The 16,258-nt window shown below is 35.3% G+C and overlaps 1 long non-coding RNA gene across 1 annotated transcript in view; it reads left to right on the top strand.

Annotated features, from left to right (window-relative positions):
- Positions 1-754: 754 nt before the first annotated feature.
- LOC125264190 overlaps positions 755-16,258 on the top strand; it is a 23,905-nt gene continuing 8,401 nt past the window's right edge. The window contains exons 1-2 of the long non-coding RNA XR_007184022.1: positions 755-914; positions 9,218-9,371. This is a non-coding gene — a long non-coding RNA (uncharacterized LOC125264190). The remainder of the gene's footprint in view (positions 915-9,217; positions 9,372-16,258) is intronic.

The following is a 16,258-nucleotide window of genomic DNA, read 5'->3' as shown; positions in this document are numbered from 1 at the left end:
ACTAGCTTTTCATTTGATATTCTCTCAGCCTTCATTTCTGATCTTGCTAATAAGCCTGATTGGTTGATCAATGCATAAGAATACTTCTACATGAATGCTTTTAGCCACTCACAATCCCAGGCTGCACTATGTTATTTGAGCATTATCTGACACATTAAATGTTTTAGTGTGTGTTTGTGTGAGAGAGAGCAAAATAGAAATTCCCAAGCTGCCATTTGTGGGACAGCATGACACAAGATATATTTATTTTTTATAAGATTCATCAAAACGAGTCCATTGGACAGACGGGTCCATATTCTTAGTAATTATGATGTGATTTTGGAGGCATGTTTGTCTGCATCATCATCGTCAGATGGGCACAGTGAAAATCACTATTGTCTGCCGCATGAAATGCTGAATACTGATGCATGATCGCTGATGTTTGTGTTGTATGTATCACCCTGTAGGCCTAGACACTGTTTCAATGACAAACACAAATGATTGTGTTAAGGCTTTTGTTTGTACATTTGAATCAATTCATTCAGGAATATTCAGTTGCATTTTGATTTTGAAAATAAAATATGATGGAATTGAGGCCTGTTATTTGACTTATTTGTTCTATAGGCTGGCCTACATGTTTTGAGGGACATCAGTTTAACCAGCTAGCTGATTAGAGTGGTTTATGTTATAAAAGTTGTACCTTCAAGTTAAGCACTAGGCCTAATATCAACAAAGCATCTATGTAAAAGTGTTTAATTAGCTGTTTACACTGTGAATGCAATATAAAAAATTAAAATGTAGCCTACTTTATTAATCTGCACTTTTGAACACAGACTAGTGTTATTTTAGTGTTATTTACTATATGTAGCCCCGCCCCTTTTCAGCGCTGCGCTCGTTGTGTTCCGTCTTCCGGTCTGCATTTCCACCGCATGAAGGTAAGATTAATGGATTTATGAATGAACCGCTCGTTTTTAAATCTTCCCGGTCTACTAACATTTGTTATGACATTCGCTTTAAACATTACAATGCTCATGATAACGTTTGTTAACTCTACAATATAGGCTACAGAGCTACTACCGCAAAAACAAAATGGCTGCGCGTTTGTTGATCTGGCGCATGAGGTGTATAGTTTTCAATAATACTTTGATTAGCTTATTTTCCTTTAATTTTAGTTAAAAGTTTTAGTATTTTGTGTGTGTGTTTGACGTTTTTTGTAATGTTTAAAATGTACATTTTTATGTTGTTTTCTTTTTTTCAGTTTTAGTTGTTTTAGTATATCAAGTTAAAATAAATGATAATGAGAAATGTTTCCTTGGCAACTAGAAAAAAAATTATAGTTTTAGTTTTAATTAACTATAATAACCATGAAACAGACCCCCCAAAAAAGCAAATTAAAACTGAAAACCATCAAATAAACCATTTGGACTAAAGTCTATTGAATTAATTGAAATCATAGTTAGAATAAATAAAAAATGGTTAGTGATTTATGTGAATGAATTTGTTTCTTGTTAAGCAAAGAACTGGTTTTAGGAAACACAAGATTATCATGTGATTGTATTGAAACAAATGCATAGATATAATCAGTATCATAACAGTATAGCCTGGCAACTTGTCCACATCAAGAGCAGAAACAAAACATATACAGGTCAAAGTTGTATTTTTCTTATAAAACTCATTGATATGATGAGCTGGACTCATGCTGTTGTTCACTTTAGAGGATTAGAAAAGAATACATTTAATTATTCAGCAGTACAGGCTTTGAAATAAATCCTGGCATTCATGAATTTCAATAAAGAAGAATTAAGCTCAACAGCAGAGAGGCGTATATCAAATCTTTATGAGATTTAAGCTGAAGAATGTTCCCAGTGGTCCTGGTGTGTTTTCAACTGGTTATTTCCTTGGTGATGGTTTCCAGGGAGCCGCTTTTAACTCCCAGATCAGCTCTTACATCAGGTCAGATAAACAAGAGCACTAGAGTGGTTAAAGTGCCCTATAAATACCCAGACCCACCCATAATGTACATCCTGTTTTATAGTTGTTATGATTATGCAGCAATATTTCCTGGATCTCTCCATGGGCTCAATTGATTAAGAAAAAAAATGTTGTTTTGACTAAATAATCTCATTGTTTCTGCTGAATGTCATTAAATGTTCTTCTGTCCTTTCATAACCCTTCTTTGCCCTCCCTGCTGAATCTGTTAATCAATTAGTACAGATTGGTCAGATCTTGATCAGCTGACAGCATTCCCTAAGATGGTCAATTTAATAATTAAAAGGTCATTTTAGGACTTTGGCAGCAATAATGGCTGAAAATTCAGTAGGCTTCCATCTGCTTTGCACAAGTGCAATTTTGTTGTTCATTAATTTTGTTTTCTCAGATTGGGTGGGGAACATCTATGAGCTGAGATGTTCATGTCTTTTAGGTCTTTCACAAGTCAATGTTGTCTTGTATGTGACCAGAATACAGTTTTGCTGTATTGAGCCTACAGGCAATTCCCAGTAATCGAAGAGGTTTTCTCTCTGTTTCTTGCTTTCTATAATTATGAATCATATGCACAGATGTTATCGAGCATTTGAGGATTGCACACTGAACTCTTGCACAAATCTCTGTTGGACACCCACTCACACAAGGGATAGAAGGAACAATGCTTATTTATTTATTTAATCATCTTTTTGCATTTGTAATCTGCCTGATTCAGGACTGAGAAAAGCCTATAGAAACCAAACTTTTACATTCTAATGATCTTAAACTGTTATTAAGATCTATATATTATTTGGCCATACTTCAAATACTGCAGTATTACTGAATTCACTGGAACTCCAGATGGGTAATTCTCAGGAAATGTTGTAATTTGTGGAATGAAATTGTTATTTTAATAATTTCATTTGTCCCAATCCCCAAATACACTGTAAAACCAGATAAGTTACGGTAACTCAAACCGTGTGAGGAAACCGATTGCCTTAAACCATTTAAGTTTTAAAACCAATAAGTAAAGTCATATACATTGAGATAAATTCACTATTATTTCACTTATTGAGTTTGAATTCAGGTAACAAATCAAAACTATAAGTCTTAACAACTAGTTACTTTGAGGAAACTGATTGCCTTAAATGGTTTAAGTTCATCAAACTAGAAAAGACTAAGCAAAAACTAACATTGGCGCAAAGCAATGATGACAGAACAGGAGATGAAAGCTATAGCACAACATACGCTATAAAAATGTAATTTCTTGGAAAATATTGTTTAAAAGAAATTAGAAAACCATGGAATAAGGTCAAATTTCTTTTAAATATGTTGTGGTCAGCCATGAATGTAAGCTATAGTAGATAAGCTATAGTACAGTCTCACAAAGTGCCATTCATAACACTGATGCAAATCATAAAGCACAACATTATTTCAACCCAATCAACATAAAGATTTAGGATTTATACATATAATGGGTTTTCAATGTGACTTGTAATAAATCGCACACATAGGCTATAACTGAAAAGATATTAATAGCCCATGACATTTCTCTTTTAAAATGTTTTGAGTTTGAAATGTATAAAATTGTGACTATAAATGTGTTAAAAAACATTGTGTAATATGAGTTGTTTGATTCATGTACGCAGCATTGATGTGATTCTGTGAGTCACAATCCTCTGTTCTCATGACGGCGGTTTCCACCATAATTGGAGCATCTCATAGGGAGTCCTTTCTGTCAGAAAAATACCTTCACTCTTATTTTCTATCTGTCGGGAACGACTCTGAAATCTCTAGGACAGAGCAACATCGTGAAAATGCAAGCGTGACTGAAGGTATTTGTGGGGGTTGATATTGTGGGCACCTGAGTGAGTGTTAGTCATTTGGATGAGCTGGCATTTGAGCATGGCACACCTAAGTGTTCACTCATTTCATTTGTAAAAATCTGCAATACTTTTGTCTTCATTTGGGCAGTATTGTTTTATCTGGAAAAATAGCTCATCGATTTTACTTACAAATACATTTCACCTTTTCCATCAACAAACTATTTTCAATAATTAGAACAGTGAATTGCTTTGACCTAAACGGTTCTTTCTCGCTTGTGAAGTGCTGGAAAGTCCGATTCATGTTGGTGAATCGGTTTGTCCCAAACAGTTGCCTATTATAACCTATATAAGTACAGAAAAGTCAAAACATTTTGGTGAATAGGGTCGTTCCCCCTCTCTTGTGTGTAGAGCTGGAAATCTTATTCATTCTAGTCAATCGTTTTGACCTAAGCTGGCAAATGATTCTTTCTTGTGAATCGGTTCATCCTAAATGGTCCTCTCGATCTGACTCATTCTTGTGAATCGTTTCGTCATAAACGGATATTAGGGGTGTAACAGCACATGTATATCCGTCCAGAACCATCACGGTACAGACGTGTCACGGTTCGGTGCTTACAGTCAGATGATAAATACAGTCAGTCACAGGTGATCCACACTCCAATCCAGAAGGGGACGCGGGCAGTAATGCAACACTGTTTACCAACCACCACAAGTCAAGTCAAGTCAAGTCACCTTTATTTATATAACGCTTTTTACAATGCAGATTGTGTCAAAGCAGCTTTACATTGATAACTGGTACATAATTTGGCTGCACAGCAGCTCTTAAATAAGAGTGTCAATGCAGGCAGATCAAAGCACTGTTGAATAAATGTCAAGAATACTATTGAATATCAAATGTCAAGTGTCCCCAACTAAGCAAGCCAAAGGCGACAGCGGCAATGGAACCCAAACTCCATCAGGTGACATCAGGTGGCAAACAAGTGGCAAATAGGTGTTAAAATGGAGAAAAAAAAACCTTGGGAGAAACCAGGCTTAGTCGGGGGGCCAGTTCTCCTCTGGCGAACAGTGCTTTGTTACAATCAGGTTGCTATCATAAGTCTGATAGGATCGCAACAATCAAAGTATATAATTCAGTTCCATCCAATTGAGGATCGTATTCATCATGCCGGTATGGACGGTCTGTTGAGGAACTGTGCTACTGGCTGTCGTGTCGATGAGGCCTTCACAGTGGATGATCCAGTTGACTCGATCTCTGCTGATACTTCAGGGCTGCATTGTGGTCGTGTCTAGTTGAGGATCGTATTCATCACGCCGGTATGGACAGTCTGTTGAGGAACTGTGGCACTGGCTGTCGTGTCGATGAGGCCTTCACAGTGGATGATCCAGTTGACTCGATCTCTGCTGATACTTCAGGGCTGCATTGTGGTCGTGTCTAGTTGAGGATCGTATTCATCACGCCGGTATGGACAGTCTGTTGAGGAACTGTGGCACTGGCTGTCGTGTTGATGATGTCTTCACAATGGATGATCTAGTCGACTCGATCTCTGCTGATACTTCAGGGCTGCATTGTGGTCGTGTCTAGTTGAGGATCGTATTCATCACGCCGGTATGGACAGTCTGTTGAGGAACTGTGGCACTGGCTGTCGTGTTGATGATGTCTTCACAATGGATGATCTAGTCGACTCGATCTCTGCTGATACTTCAGGGCTGCATTGTGGTCGTGTCCAGTTGAGGATCGTATTCATCACGCCGGTATGGACGGTCTGTTGAGGAACTGTGGCACTGGCAGTCGTGTTGATGATGTCTTCACAATGGATGATCTAGTCGACTCAATCTCTGCTGATACTTCAGGGCTGCATTGTGGTCGTGTCATGGCACCGGTCCTTGGTCTCAGCTGGATACGGCCCAGATCCGGTTGACTACGGTAAACCTCGGGATAAATGGAAAGACTAATATTAGCGTAGATGCCATTCTTTTTTGGGTGTTATAGGAAGTGTTCCCGGTTCCGGCTGACCTAATTTATGCAGCCTAATAATCCTTTAACAGATTTGAAAATATAAATTGATAATGGGTTATGTGTATGCCAGGTTAAAGAGATGTGTTTTTAGTCTAGATTTAAACTGACAGAGTGTGTCTGCATCCCGAACAATGCTAGGAAGATTGTTCCAGAGTTTAGGTGCCAAATAGGAGAAGGATCTACCGCCTGCAGTTGATTTTGATATTCTAGGTATTATCAGCTGGCCTGAATTCTGAGATCGCAATAAACGTGAAGGACTATAATGTATTAAGAGCTCGCTTAGGTACTGGGGAGCTAAACCATTTAGTGCTTTGTAAGTAATTAGCAAGATTTTAAAATCTATACGATGTTTAACAGGAAGCCAATGCAGTCATGACAGAACTGGGCTAATATGGTCATACTTCCTAGTTCTAGTAAGATCTCTAGCTGCTGCATTTTGTACGAGCTGTAGTTTATTTATCAAGCGGGAGGAACAACCACCCAGTAGAGCGTTACAGTAGTCTAGCCTTGAGGTCATGAACGCATGAACTAACTGCTCTACATTTTTCATTGAGAGCATATGTCGTAGTTTAGATATATTTTTAAGATGGAAGAATGCAGTTTTACAGATGCTAGTAACATGACCTTCAAATGAAAGATTGGTATCAAACAGGAAACATCAACAGGAAAGAGAGCAGAAAAAGAAGAACAGATGATCTTAGCAATGTTCATTTGTAATCTCTCAACCAGTGTTTCAACCACTGAAAGATATCATTTAAACAGCTTGAGAATAAAATCTCATGTAGCATTACATTTACCTCAGGTAAGTCATTCAGTGTCCACAGCATGTTAGTTCACTAGAGAAATTAACTTCAGCATTTCACTAAATATATGCACTACGTAAGTTTAAATATTCATTGTATTTAATTTACCTGTTAGTAATGTCGTAATTATTCAAAATATGTTTAAATATATTTGTTATGAAAACAAGTTATGACAGTAACTGTGTAAATGATTATATTTAAAAAATTAATTGGAGTAGAAAACATAATTGAAAAATAATTTTATATTAGATTTAGAAGTTAATGCAAAATCTGCCTTATTTGCACTTTACATGCTTTCTTATTTGAGTGTTTATTATTATATCTAAAAATAGGAACTGAATTTAATAGTTTGGGCTCTGTTGTTAATTGTAACATTTAATAATTGTGTAAGAAAGATCTCCCTGCTTATAAATATAATTGAATTTATTTAAAGAGACATAATTTGTTCAATAAACCACTGTTTAATAAAAAAGAAGAAAGAAGCGATTTTATGTTTAGTTTTCTCCCCCGTCGTATCGAACCCGTACCGAACCATGACTTCAATACAGAGGTACGTACCAAACTGTCATGTTTGTGCACCATTACACCCCTAATATATATATATATATATATATATATATATATATATATATATATATATATATGTGTATGTGTGTGTATATATATATATATATATATATATATATATATATATATATATATATATATATATATATATATATATATATATATATATGTGTGTGTGTGTGTGTGTAAACACACTTGGCTTGGTAATACTACACTGACAGTGAGACATGGTCCAATTACTTTTTCAGGCCACTGCATACAATGCATTATAGGCTATGTACTTTAGGATGCATTTATATGTAATTCAAGGTTACACATTGCTTCTGATACTGTACAGTTTCCTTCATGGACATGAAAATATCTGAGATGTAGGATAGAGGATGTCATTGGAGCACCAGCTCTAATCAGACAAATAAGTCTGTTGACTAATTGATTAAAGACGGAGTTCAGTCTCTGAGTTCTTGGATGAGCTCTTCGGAGGAGAATGTGATGATCTTGGCAGACCGTAAATGTTTTGATTGTTCCACTTTCTGATAGCTTACTCAAAACATTGTAACATCTCTCCAAACAGCACAGATTTGTCTCTAAGCCTTCCACTGCTGAGTATCGTTCTTCCACTGAAAATCATTGTTCACTTGGTCTCTCCAGGGAGCCAAAGTCTGCAACGAGACCAAACAAAAACCTGCCGTCCTTTCCATGACACAGCAAAGTGAATAATACATGCAAAAGAATGAGTTTACTGCAGACATGACTTTTCTTGTCATCTGTTTCACTTCCATCAGCAATGCAGGATTCATAGAAATAGCGTGTTTAGGTGTGGAACTGATTCTGCATATGCCATAAACGAGTTTGGTGTGCTCATTTCAACCTCATTTCAAGAGTGTTGATTTGTGTTTTCATACTTCGTTTGGCATGTTTAGAAAATGATCTTTCTAAGTCCAAAATGTCTCATTCAGCATATTATCAAATTGCAGCACAAAAATTGTAATTTGTCATAATTTTAGCATTGAATATATTCAATTTTTCAATACAGTACCTGCATAATTCATAAAACCCATAAAAAAAAATAAGCAAAATTTCCCATTGCAACCCTGTTTGGCTAACTTGTGACGGGGGATATTGTTGGTCCAAAATGTGTATTATGTTCAAAATAATTTATTTTTCTTATTCTGTGTGATTCAATAAGCATCATATGTTGGATAAAATGTAATTGTATGATCTGAGGAATGACACTCACTTAATGTTGTGAACGTTGACTTGGAAGAACACATTGTCCAAAGCCTAGAGAACAATTTGTGGTTTCTGAAATGAAGTTGGGAAAAGCAATTGTTGCCACATAACATACAGCTGAGCACACATGGCTTCTCTCCCCTGTGCTTGATCCCTTGTTTTTCAGTTCTGTCGTCTCCAGAGACCTGATTAGTCTGCTTCATTTTTCAACATTTTAACAAACAGACAATGTTATGCAGGTATTTCAGTTGAAATATTTTGAGTATGTTTTGTTGTTGTTGTTGTTGCAAAAAACCAAAAAAAACTATTATACTGTTATATAATCAAAATAAAAGATATATGACTAGAAGAATATACTTATTAAATTAGAAGAACATTTGACTACATTTGCTCAAATAATGACATCTCGCTTAAAAAAATCTGCTTTATTAAAGAACCTCTCTCTGATTACATTAAAACATCTTTACATTAAACATTAAAAACTATTTTTTACAAATTCCTCACTTCTGGTAGAAAGTATTCATTAGTGAAGAAGCTTTAGTTTTTATGAATTATTTGGATTTTTATGTTTTATGATTGAATTCCCCAATTTTAGTTTTTTTCCCTCTCTCTCTCTCTATCTCTCTTCAGAAAGTCATTATCAGTTGTGTAATTTCAAAATGCTTTTTTCTACATAATTTATTCTTTATTTTGAAGTTTTGGTCTTATCTTAAGAGCCAAAATTCAGATTAATCCTAATATTTCAGACATTTGTCATGTAAGGGGCTTCTGTTCATCCATTCATTCATGATTTCCCTGCCTCATTCTCTTTCCTCTTTCATCCCTATGTCTAGCCTTCTGAGCACGTGCCAGTGTTGCCATTGGCAACCACAACTAAACAGATGCGGCAAGTGGGAACACAACACCTGGACCTCATTTCTGATTATCAAAGGAGGATGCAAAGGGAGCCATGACTTCAGAAGTTCTCAAATCCACATCATTTTTAATGTAAGAGCGGACATGGCCATTTGTAAGTTGAATGTGCGAGGCTTTGCGTGTCACATGTATTAAAGTATCAAAAGCTGTCTTGCTGCTCATAATCATAAACACACTGGTTTGTATCGCAAATAGTTTTACAGTTTATGGCATTTTGTTATGCTTAGTTATTTACCTACATCAGCCAATGAATCGGAAGTCTCGCACATTCACAGAAAATATTACGTCCTTGTTGCAAAATAAGGTGGATAGAGTAGAGCAATTCTGTTTTTCTGTTTTCAGTCTTTTGGAATGCTGTCTGGAGTGTTTAGGATATTTTACAGGAACGTTTTGAGCAACATCGGGTGCACCTGGTCTCGTGAAATGTTTCTTTGGCCATTATACAACCTTGAAAAGCAATTACCAGGAGTAATGATTCCCATGAGGAGGTGCTCAGATCTTTATATGAAGGAATCTTTAGGTTTTCCACAAACATTAACACATCTGAATGGTTGGAAATCAATTTTTTTTTGGTAGTAGTAAAGCATCTTAACCCATTGCTCTTTAAAAATATTTTAAAAATTAATTTAACTAATTACTTGATAGGCTACATATTTATGCATATTGTTTTATGAATGTTACTGGGCCTACACACAAGTTTGGAATAATTAGGTTTTTTTCAAATGTTTTTGTAAGTAGTCTCTTATGTTCACAATTTAAAAGAACTGTTTTCTATGTGAATATATTTTAAAATGTAATTTATTCATGTGTATAAGCTGAATTTTTAGCATCATTACTCCAGTCTTAGTGTCACATGATTCTTCAGAAATCACTCTAATTCAACTTTACCATCAAAGGAAAAATTGCATTTTAAAATATATTAAATTAGAAAACAATTATTTTGTAATTTATTGTATTGTGCAAAAGTCTTAGGCCACCATTAGATGTTGTTTTAGCAATGATATAATGACCATATATAATTATTTCACATTTTTGTTATTAGAATAAAATCATAAATGCAGGAAATTTGTATGCAGTATTAAAAAAAAAAAAACTACTTAGGCTAAAGTGGCAAGTATTTTGTGACCTCCCCTTACACAATAGCAGGAACCCGGCTTTCTTAAACATAAATGGGATGAAAAAAAGACTGGAAGGCCAAGAAAACTTTCAAAATCTGATGAGTTTCTCAGAGTTTCTTCTTTGAGAAACTGGAAGAAGTCCAGCATACTAACTACTGATTTTTGCTTAAAGAAACCATTTTGTTCAGATTTTTTACATTTTGTGTACATATTTCCTGTTTTTTCTCTTTGTATTGTAATAAAGACCAAAAAAAATAAATATGGATGATCATCAGTATATATACACTGCCCTCCAAAAGTTTGGGAACACCCCTGGCAAAGTGTGGTTTTGGACGATATCAGCATAAATCCTTATCATTTGTTGGTGCAAATACATTACAGTAACTTGACATTATCATTGAAGACCAGCAATAATAATTTTCATTTTGATTACATAATAATGGCAATATATACATGTCAAAATCAGACATGCCCCTTTGCCAGCTGTGATGCCTGGTTACTGGTTTAAACTTGGCCCAGGTTTGTAAAAGATTTTTGGGTCAGCACACCTTAATAGCTTCAACAATTGATTGCCAATTAAGTTTAGATACAATGAACCAATTAGAACCCAGTTTAGGTCAGATAGCTGCTAATGGTGCATATTTTGAGGAATCGAAAATTTAAGTTTTTTCTATGTATAAACTGTTTATATAATAAAATATGTTTTCGTAGTTTGTGTTGTCCTTTATCAGTGCAAAATTATCACAAATTAAAAAGGATTCATGCCAATATTGTCCAAAACCCCACTTTTCTAGGGCGTTTCCAAACTTTTGGAGGGCAGTGTGTGAGAGAGAGTGTGTGTGTATATATATATATATATATATATATATATATATATATATATATATATATATATATATATACCACTGTCATTTTTTTTTATCAAATAAATGCAGCCTTGGTGAGCAATAAGAGACTCTTCAGAAAAAATTCTGCCAAACTTTTGACTGGCAGTGTTAATTTACAGTTTTTCTCAGTTGCTTTGGTACATTTCTCAAATTATCCTTACAATTTGCAAAACTGTCTGTTAATTTCTCTAAATAATTCGTACAAACGGCACAACATATTGGATTACCTGCAAAAGCCTGGAACTTGCTCAGAATCCGTAGTTCATCTCTCAAAAGGAAGTATTTATGTCAATGAACACGTCAGTGCTGTCAGAACGACAAGTCCTTGTGTCATTGTTCTCGAACAAGATAGTCAAAATGCTTAGCCATGTTGTCAATGAATATTACAGTGATAAATATTTCAGGTGTAGCCTAAACTACGGCTATGGTTTTTATGACAGTGTACAAATTACTGTATAATGTCCTTGTGATAAATGAAAAAGACAAGACTATATATACATACAATGTATATATGGATTCATGTGTACGTGTGTGATAGTGTGTATCTGTATAAATTTCATTTAGCCTACTATACTATACTGTAAGTGTAAAGCAAGTGTAATGTGCTACTGTAAGTGTAACAATGCTACTGTAATATTAAGATTATAGCATGCATACCATATTAGAGTACAGTGAACATTGCTGAAATACCTGTTATGTCTACGAAATGCTTGAATGATTGAGGAAAATGTTTTTCTCCAAACGTTCGGCTGGACATTTAGACCCACATAAGCCATTGTAAGGTCATGATTGAGAACATAGTTTACAATAGTGGGCCTGATTTCACCAGAAACGTGCCTGCGCCCTTTGCCTTATCTACCTCTTCCTCTGTTTTGCCTCCCTAACCTTCTACCACACATCGTTACTCCTCTTCTTCTTCCCAGCTATTGACCTTGATAGTTTCCATTTTGTTCTTCCATTATCAGAAATTGTAACTCTTGTGTTGTGCTCTGTCTATATATGCTTTTCAGTTGAAGATTCATGACATGCATCTTTGAGCTGTTTTAGAGAACTGGTTGTGTCATTGGTTGATCTAATGTTTTACATTTCCCTGAATACATTAGTGAAATTAAGGATTCACCTGCAAAATTCATCAATTCAAGACACATTTACAAAAGTCTAGTAGAAATGAATAGATAATATACTTGACATTATGATAACTAGGTCAACCATTTTGCATTTAATGACTTGTGCAATAAACTAATGACTAGATGTTTTGAGGGTATTCAGCAGAGAACCATATAATACATTTTGAGCAACATTACATTAGCAATTGATAATGTAGGAAACAGCAGACAATTGTACATAATCAATTGCCTGAATGTACTAAAGCATTTGCAAATTTGTTCAAAAGAATGAGAAACTGCTTTTTTGATGTGCAAAAGTGAGTAGACGATGTGGAGGTTGAACAAGTATTGAGAATTTCATTTAATTTACATAATTTACATAAATTAAAATTAACTTAATTTATTTATAAATTACATTTTCATATAAATAGAATGAGCAATTCATGTAAAAAAGGATATAATTGTTTTGTGAAAATATTTTATACTTTAATCAAAATGCGAAATGGGATAAAAAGGAATAAGTAATTGGATGCCCTGCTGAAAAACCCAACATAAACCAGCATGAATTCCACATTGGTCCAGGCTGGTTTCTGCTGGTTAAGTGCTGGTGACCAACAGTGCTGGATTTTTCAGCAGGTATGGAGTCAAATCCCCCTTTGGAGACAATAAAGTATATAGATTCAAAATGAACTCATGCTCAAAATCTGACTTTTACAGCTGACACATACTTTTTATTTGGCAGTCCACCTCATGTGACTCACCAGTAATATACAATTGTGATTCAGTTATTCCAAAGTTAAACTCTGTTCTCATGCGGTGTGTCTATTTGCTGTTTGTTAAGAGCAGGTGCTGGACAGGACAGAAAGCGGGAAAACACACCTCACTTCCCATTCTCCACTCAAGGACATGCTGATAACGGCCTACAGCAATGTTTGTACACGTGTGTGTGTGTGTGTGTGTGTGTGTGTGTGTGTGTGTGTGTGTGTGTGTGTGTGTGTGTGTGTGTGTGTCTGTGTGTGTCTGTGTGTGTCTGTGTGTGTGTCTCCGCCCTGCAGATGAGCATTTACTCACTGACGGTCGAAAATGAGAGTCTTGCTACATCACGTATTAGCCTAATGGTTTTAATTCGCTTTTCAAATGAGTGTCAGACTGCTGTAGTGTCAAACATATGGTGACACTGTGAGACTGACAGGCCTATTAACACTTCACGTGTCGCTTAACAGCGTTTGCTTTTAATGCATAATGTGTGTGTGTTTGAGAATGTTTGTGGCTTGCAAAGATTTTGCTGCAAAGTGTGTGTGAGGGAGAGAGAAAGTCGCTCATGCACCACTCTGCCATTAACCTGTACCTCTTCCTCATTAGTGCTGTATCTCTGTTGCCATGGTGGTCTATTAGAGAGCTCAGATTAAAGCATCATTTGCATGTGAATGTGGTGTGTGTGTGTGTGTTTGTGTGTGTGATTAGAGGGTGGGCATTTTTTAAGGGTAGAACTGGGGCAGGAGAAGCTTACAGTCTTGATGTTGTGTTAACAGAAAACAAATGACAGTGACGCCGACTTTTGATAGCACAAACCCTATAATTATGATAAATGTACAGTGACTCCAAAGAGGTCTGAATGTCATTGCATTAGATGAAAAAACATTAAAAACAAGTGCAGAATCTTTCCTCATATTTCTTCATTTTTCATCATTTTTGCTCAGTCTTTTAATCAGTTTAATTGTTCTGGTTATTTTTAGTAGATGTACTATATGAAGTCAGTTCACCTCAAGCAGTTATTTTAGTATCACTCATTAAGATTTTATTATATTTTCAGTTTTACATGTAATTTTTTTTCTGTGTTTTTGTCATTTTTACAAGTATGGTTTAAAAGTGTTTATTATTCTTAATAAAAAAAGTTTTTTAATGAATTTTATTTCACTTTATTTATTTTAGTACATCAAGTGAAACTACAGTGGATATAAAAAGTCTACACACCCTTGACCTTGACGCTGATTTTTACGATGTAAAAAATTAAACAAAGATCAATCATATCGGAACTTTATGTCGTTTAATGCAAAAAATACAACTTACACATGCCGCTGAAAACCAAAATGACACATTTCAGAAAAAAAATTAAAAACTTGGAATAGCTAACTCCAGTGTGCACACCCCTGAACTGATGCTTACACTGTGAAAATGATTTTCATGATTTATCACAATATTTTTTCTTTTGTCAAATCAACTTTAATAATTAATGTGGTTCAGATAATATAATATTTTGAGTTTCTGTTGATTAAAACAATCGTATTCATTGTATTAACTCAATTTTTTTCATTTCAATGAACTCAAAATTAAGGCAACCAGGTAACTTACTTTTTTTTTAAAGGGTTAGTTCACCCAAAAATGAAAATTCTGTCATTTATTACTCACCCTCATGCCGTTCCACACCCGTAAGACCTTCGTTCATCTTCAGAACACAAATTAAGATATTTTAGTTGAAATCCGATGGCTCAGTGAGGCCTTCATAGGGAGCAATGACATTTCCTCTCTCAAGATCCATTAATGTACTAAAAACATATTTAAATCAGTTCATGTGAGTACAGTGCTTCAATATTAATATTATAAAGTGACAAGAATATTTTTGGTCCGCCAAAAAAACTAAATAACGACTTATATAGTCATGGCCGATTTCAAAACACTGCTTCATGAAGCATCAGAGCATAAATGAATCATGATTTAAAAAAGACTTTTTGTCTTAATTTTGAGCAATATTATCTAATGCAATGATATTCATACATTTTTGTGTGACTTGAGTGTCCAAATACTTTTGGCGGTCACTGTACATAACTGAACGTGTTTTTACTTTCAGTTTTGTCCGTTATAAAAGTAGCCTATTGCACCTGTGGTTTGGCGGCCTCTGTTCGGATTGAGAATCACAGCTCTGCGGTGGACAGCTGGCCCCCTTCATGCAGCTGTTTGCCAGCTGCTTCCCTCTTGCATTTGTTTCATATTAATATGTTTGTGTAAATGAGTATGTGAGTGTGTTGGATATAATATACACAGGGAATAAAGCTCTGACACTACAGACTATTCACACAGTCCAGTGTTTGGGATTGACCAATTGTATTTAATAACAGGCACCAGTCTCAAACTGTTAGTTCATCCAAAAATGTAAATTATCCCATAATTTACTCACCCTCAAGCCATCCTAGGTGTTTATGACTATCTTCTTTCAGACGAACACAATCGGAGATATATTAAAAAAATATCCTTAGTCCTCCAAGGTTTATAATGGTTGTGAATGGGGGGCTGCATTTTGGAGCCAAAAATAATGCATCCATCCATTAAAAAATCATATGACTCCAAGGGGTTAATAAAGGCCTTCTGAAGCAAAGCGCTGCATTTGTGTAAGAAAAATATTCAAAACTTTATAAATTCAAATAACTAGCTTTCGGCAGATGACCGTACGCAGAATGCGCAAGTCACCAAATGAGTAATCCTCTGACATGAAGTATGACACAGGATGTTGGAGTATCATAAGCTTAGACGCCTCTCGCGGTTCAAACAAATAGGGTTTTGCAACAAACTCAAGCTCCTCTTCACTTATAGCGAAATCCTCCAACATTTCTCTTTAAAAATGATTGTTTTAGACTTATAATCCATGACCGGTGATTTGTTTTGCTCTATCCTCTGCGCCTCCGCGTTCGTCATTATGTTGTGCGTCAGGTCAAAGGATAATCTTCCGCCGCAAATCGACATTTTGCGTATGGTCATCCGCCGGAAGCTAGTTATTTGAATTTATAAAATTTAAATATGGATGTTTTTCTAATAAAAACGCATAGCTTCACTTCAGAAGGCCTTTATTAACC

Source organism: Megalobrama amblycephala, linkage group LG1 (assembly GCF_018812025.1).
Source record: "Megalobrama amblycephala isolate DHTTF-2021 linkage group LG1, ASM1881202v1, whole genome shotgun sequence".
In the NCBI taxonomy this organism is placed as follows: domain Eukaryota; kingdom Metazoa; phylum Chordata; class Actinopteri; order Cypriniformes; family Xenocyprididae; genus Megalobrama; species Megalobrama amblycephala.
The sequence above is the reverse complement of the archived record's forward strand: the minus strand, read 5'-3'. Positions and strand labels throughout refer to the sequence as shown.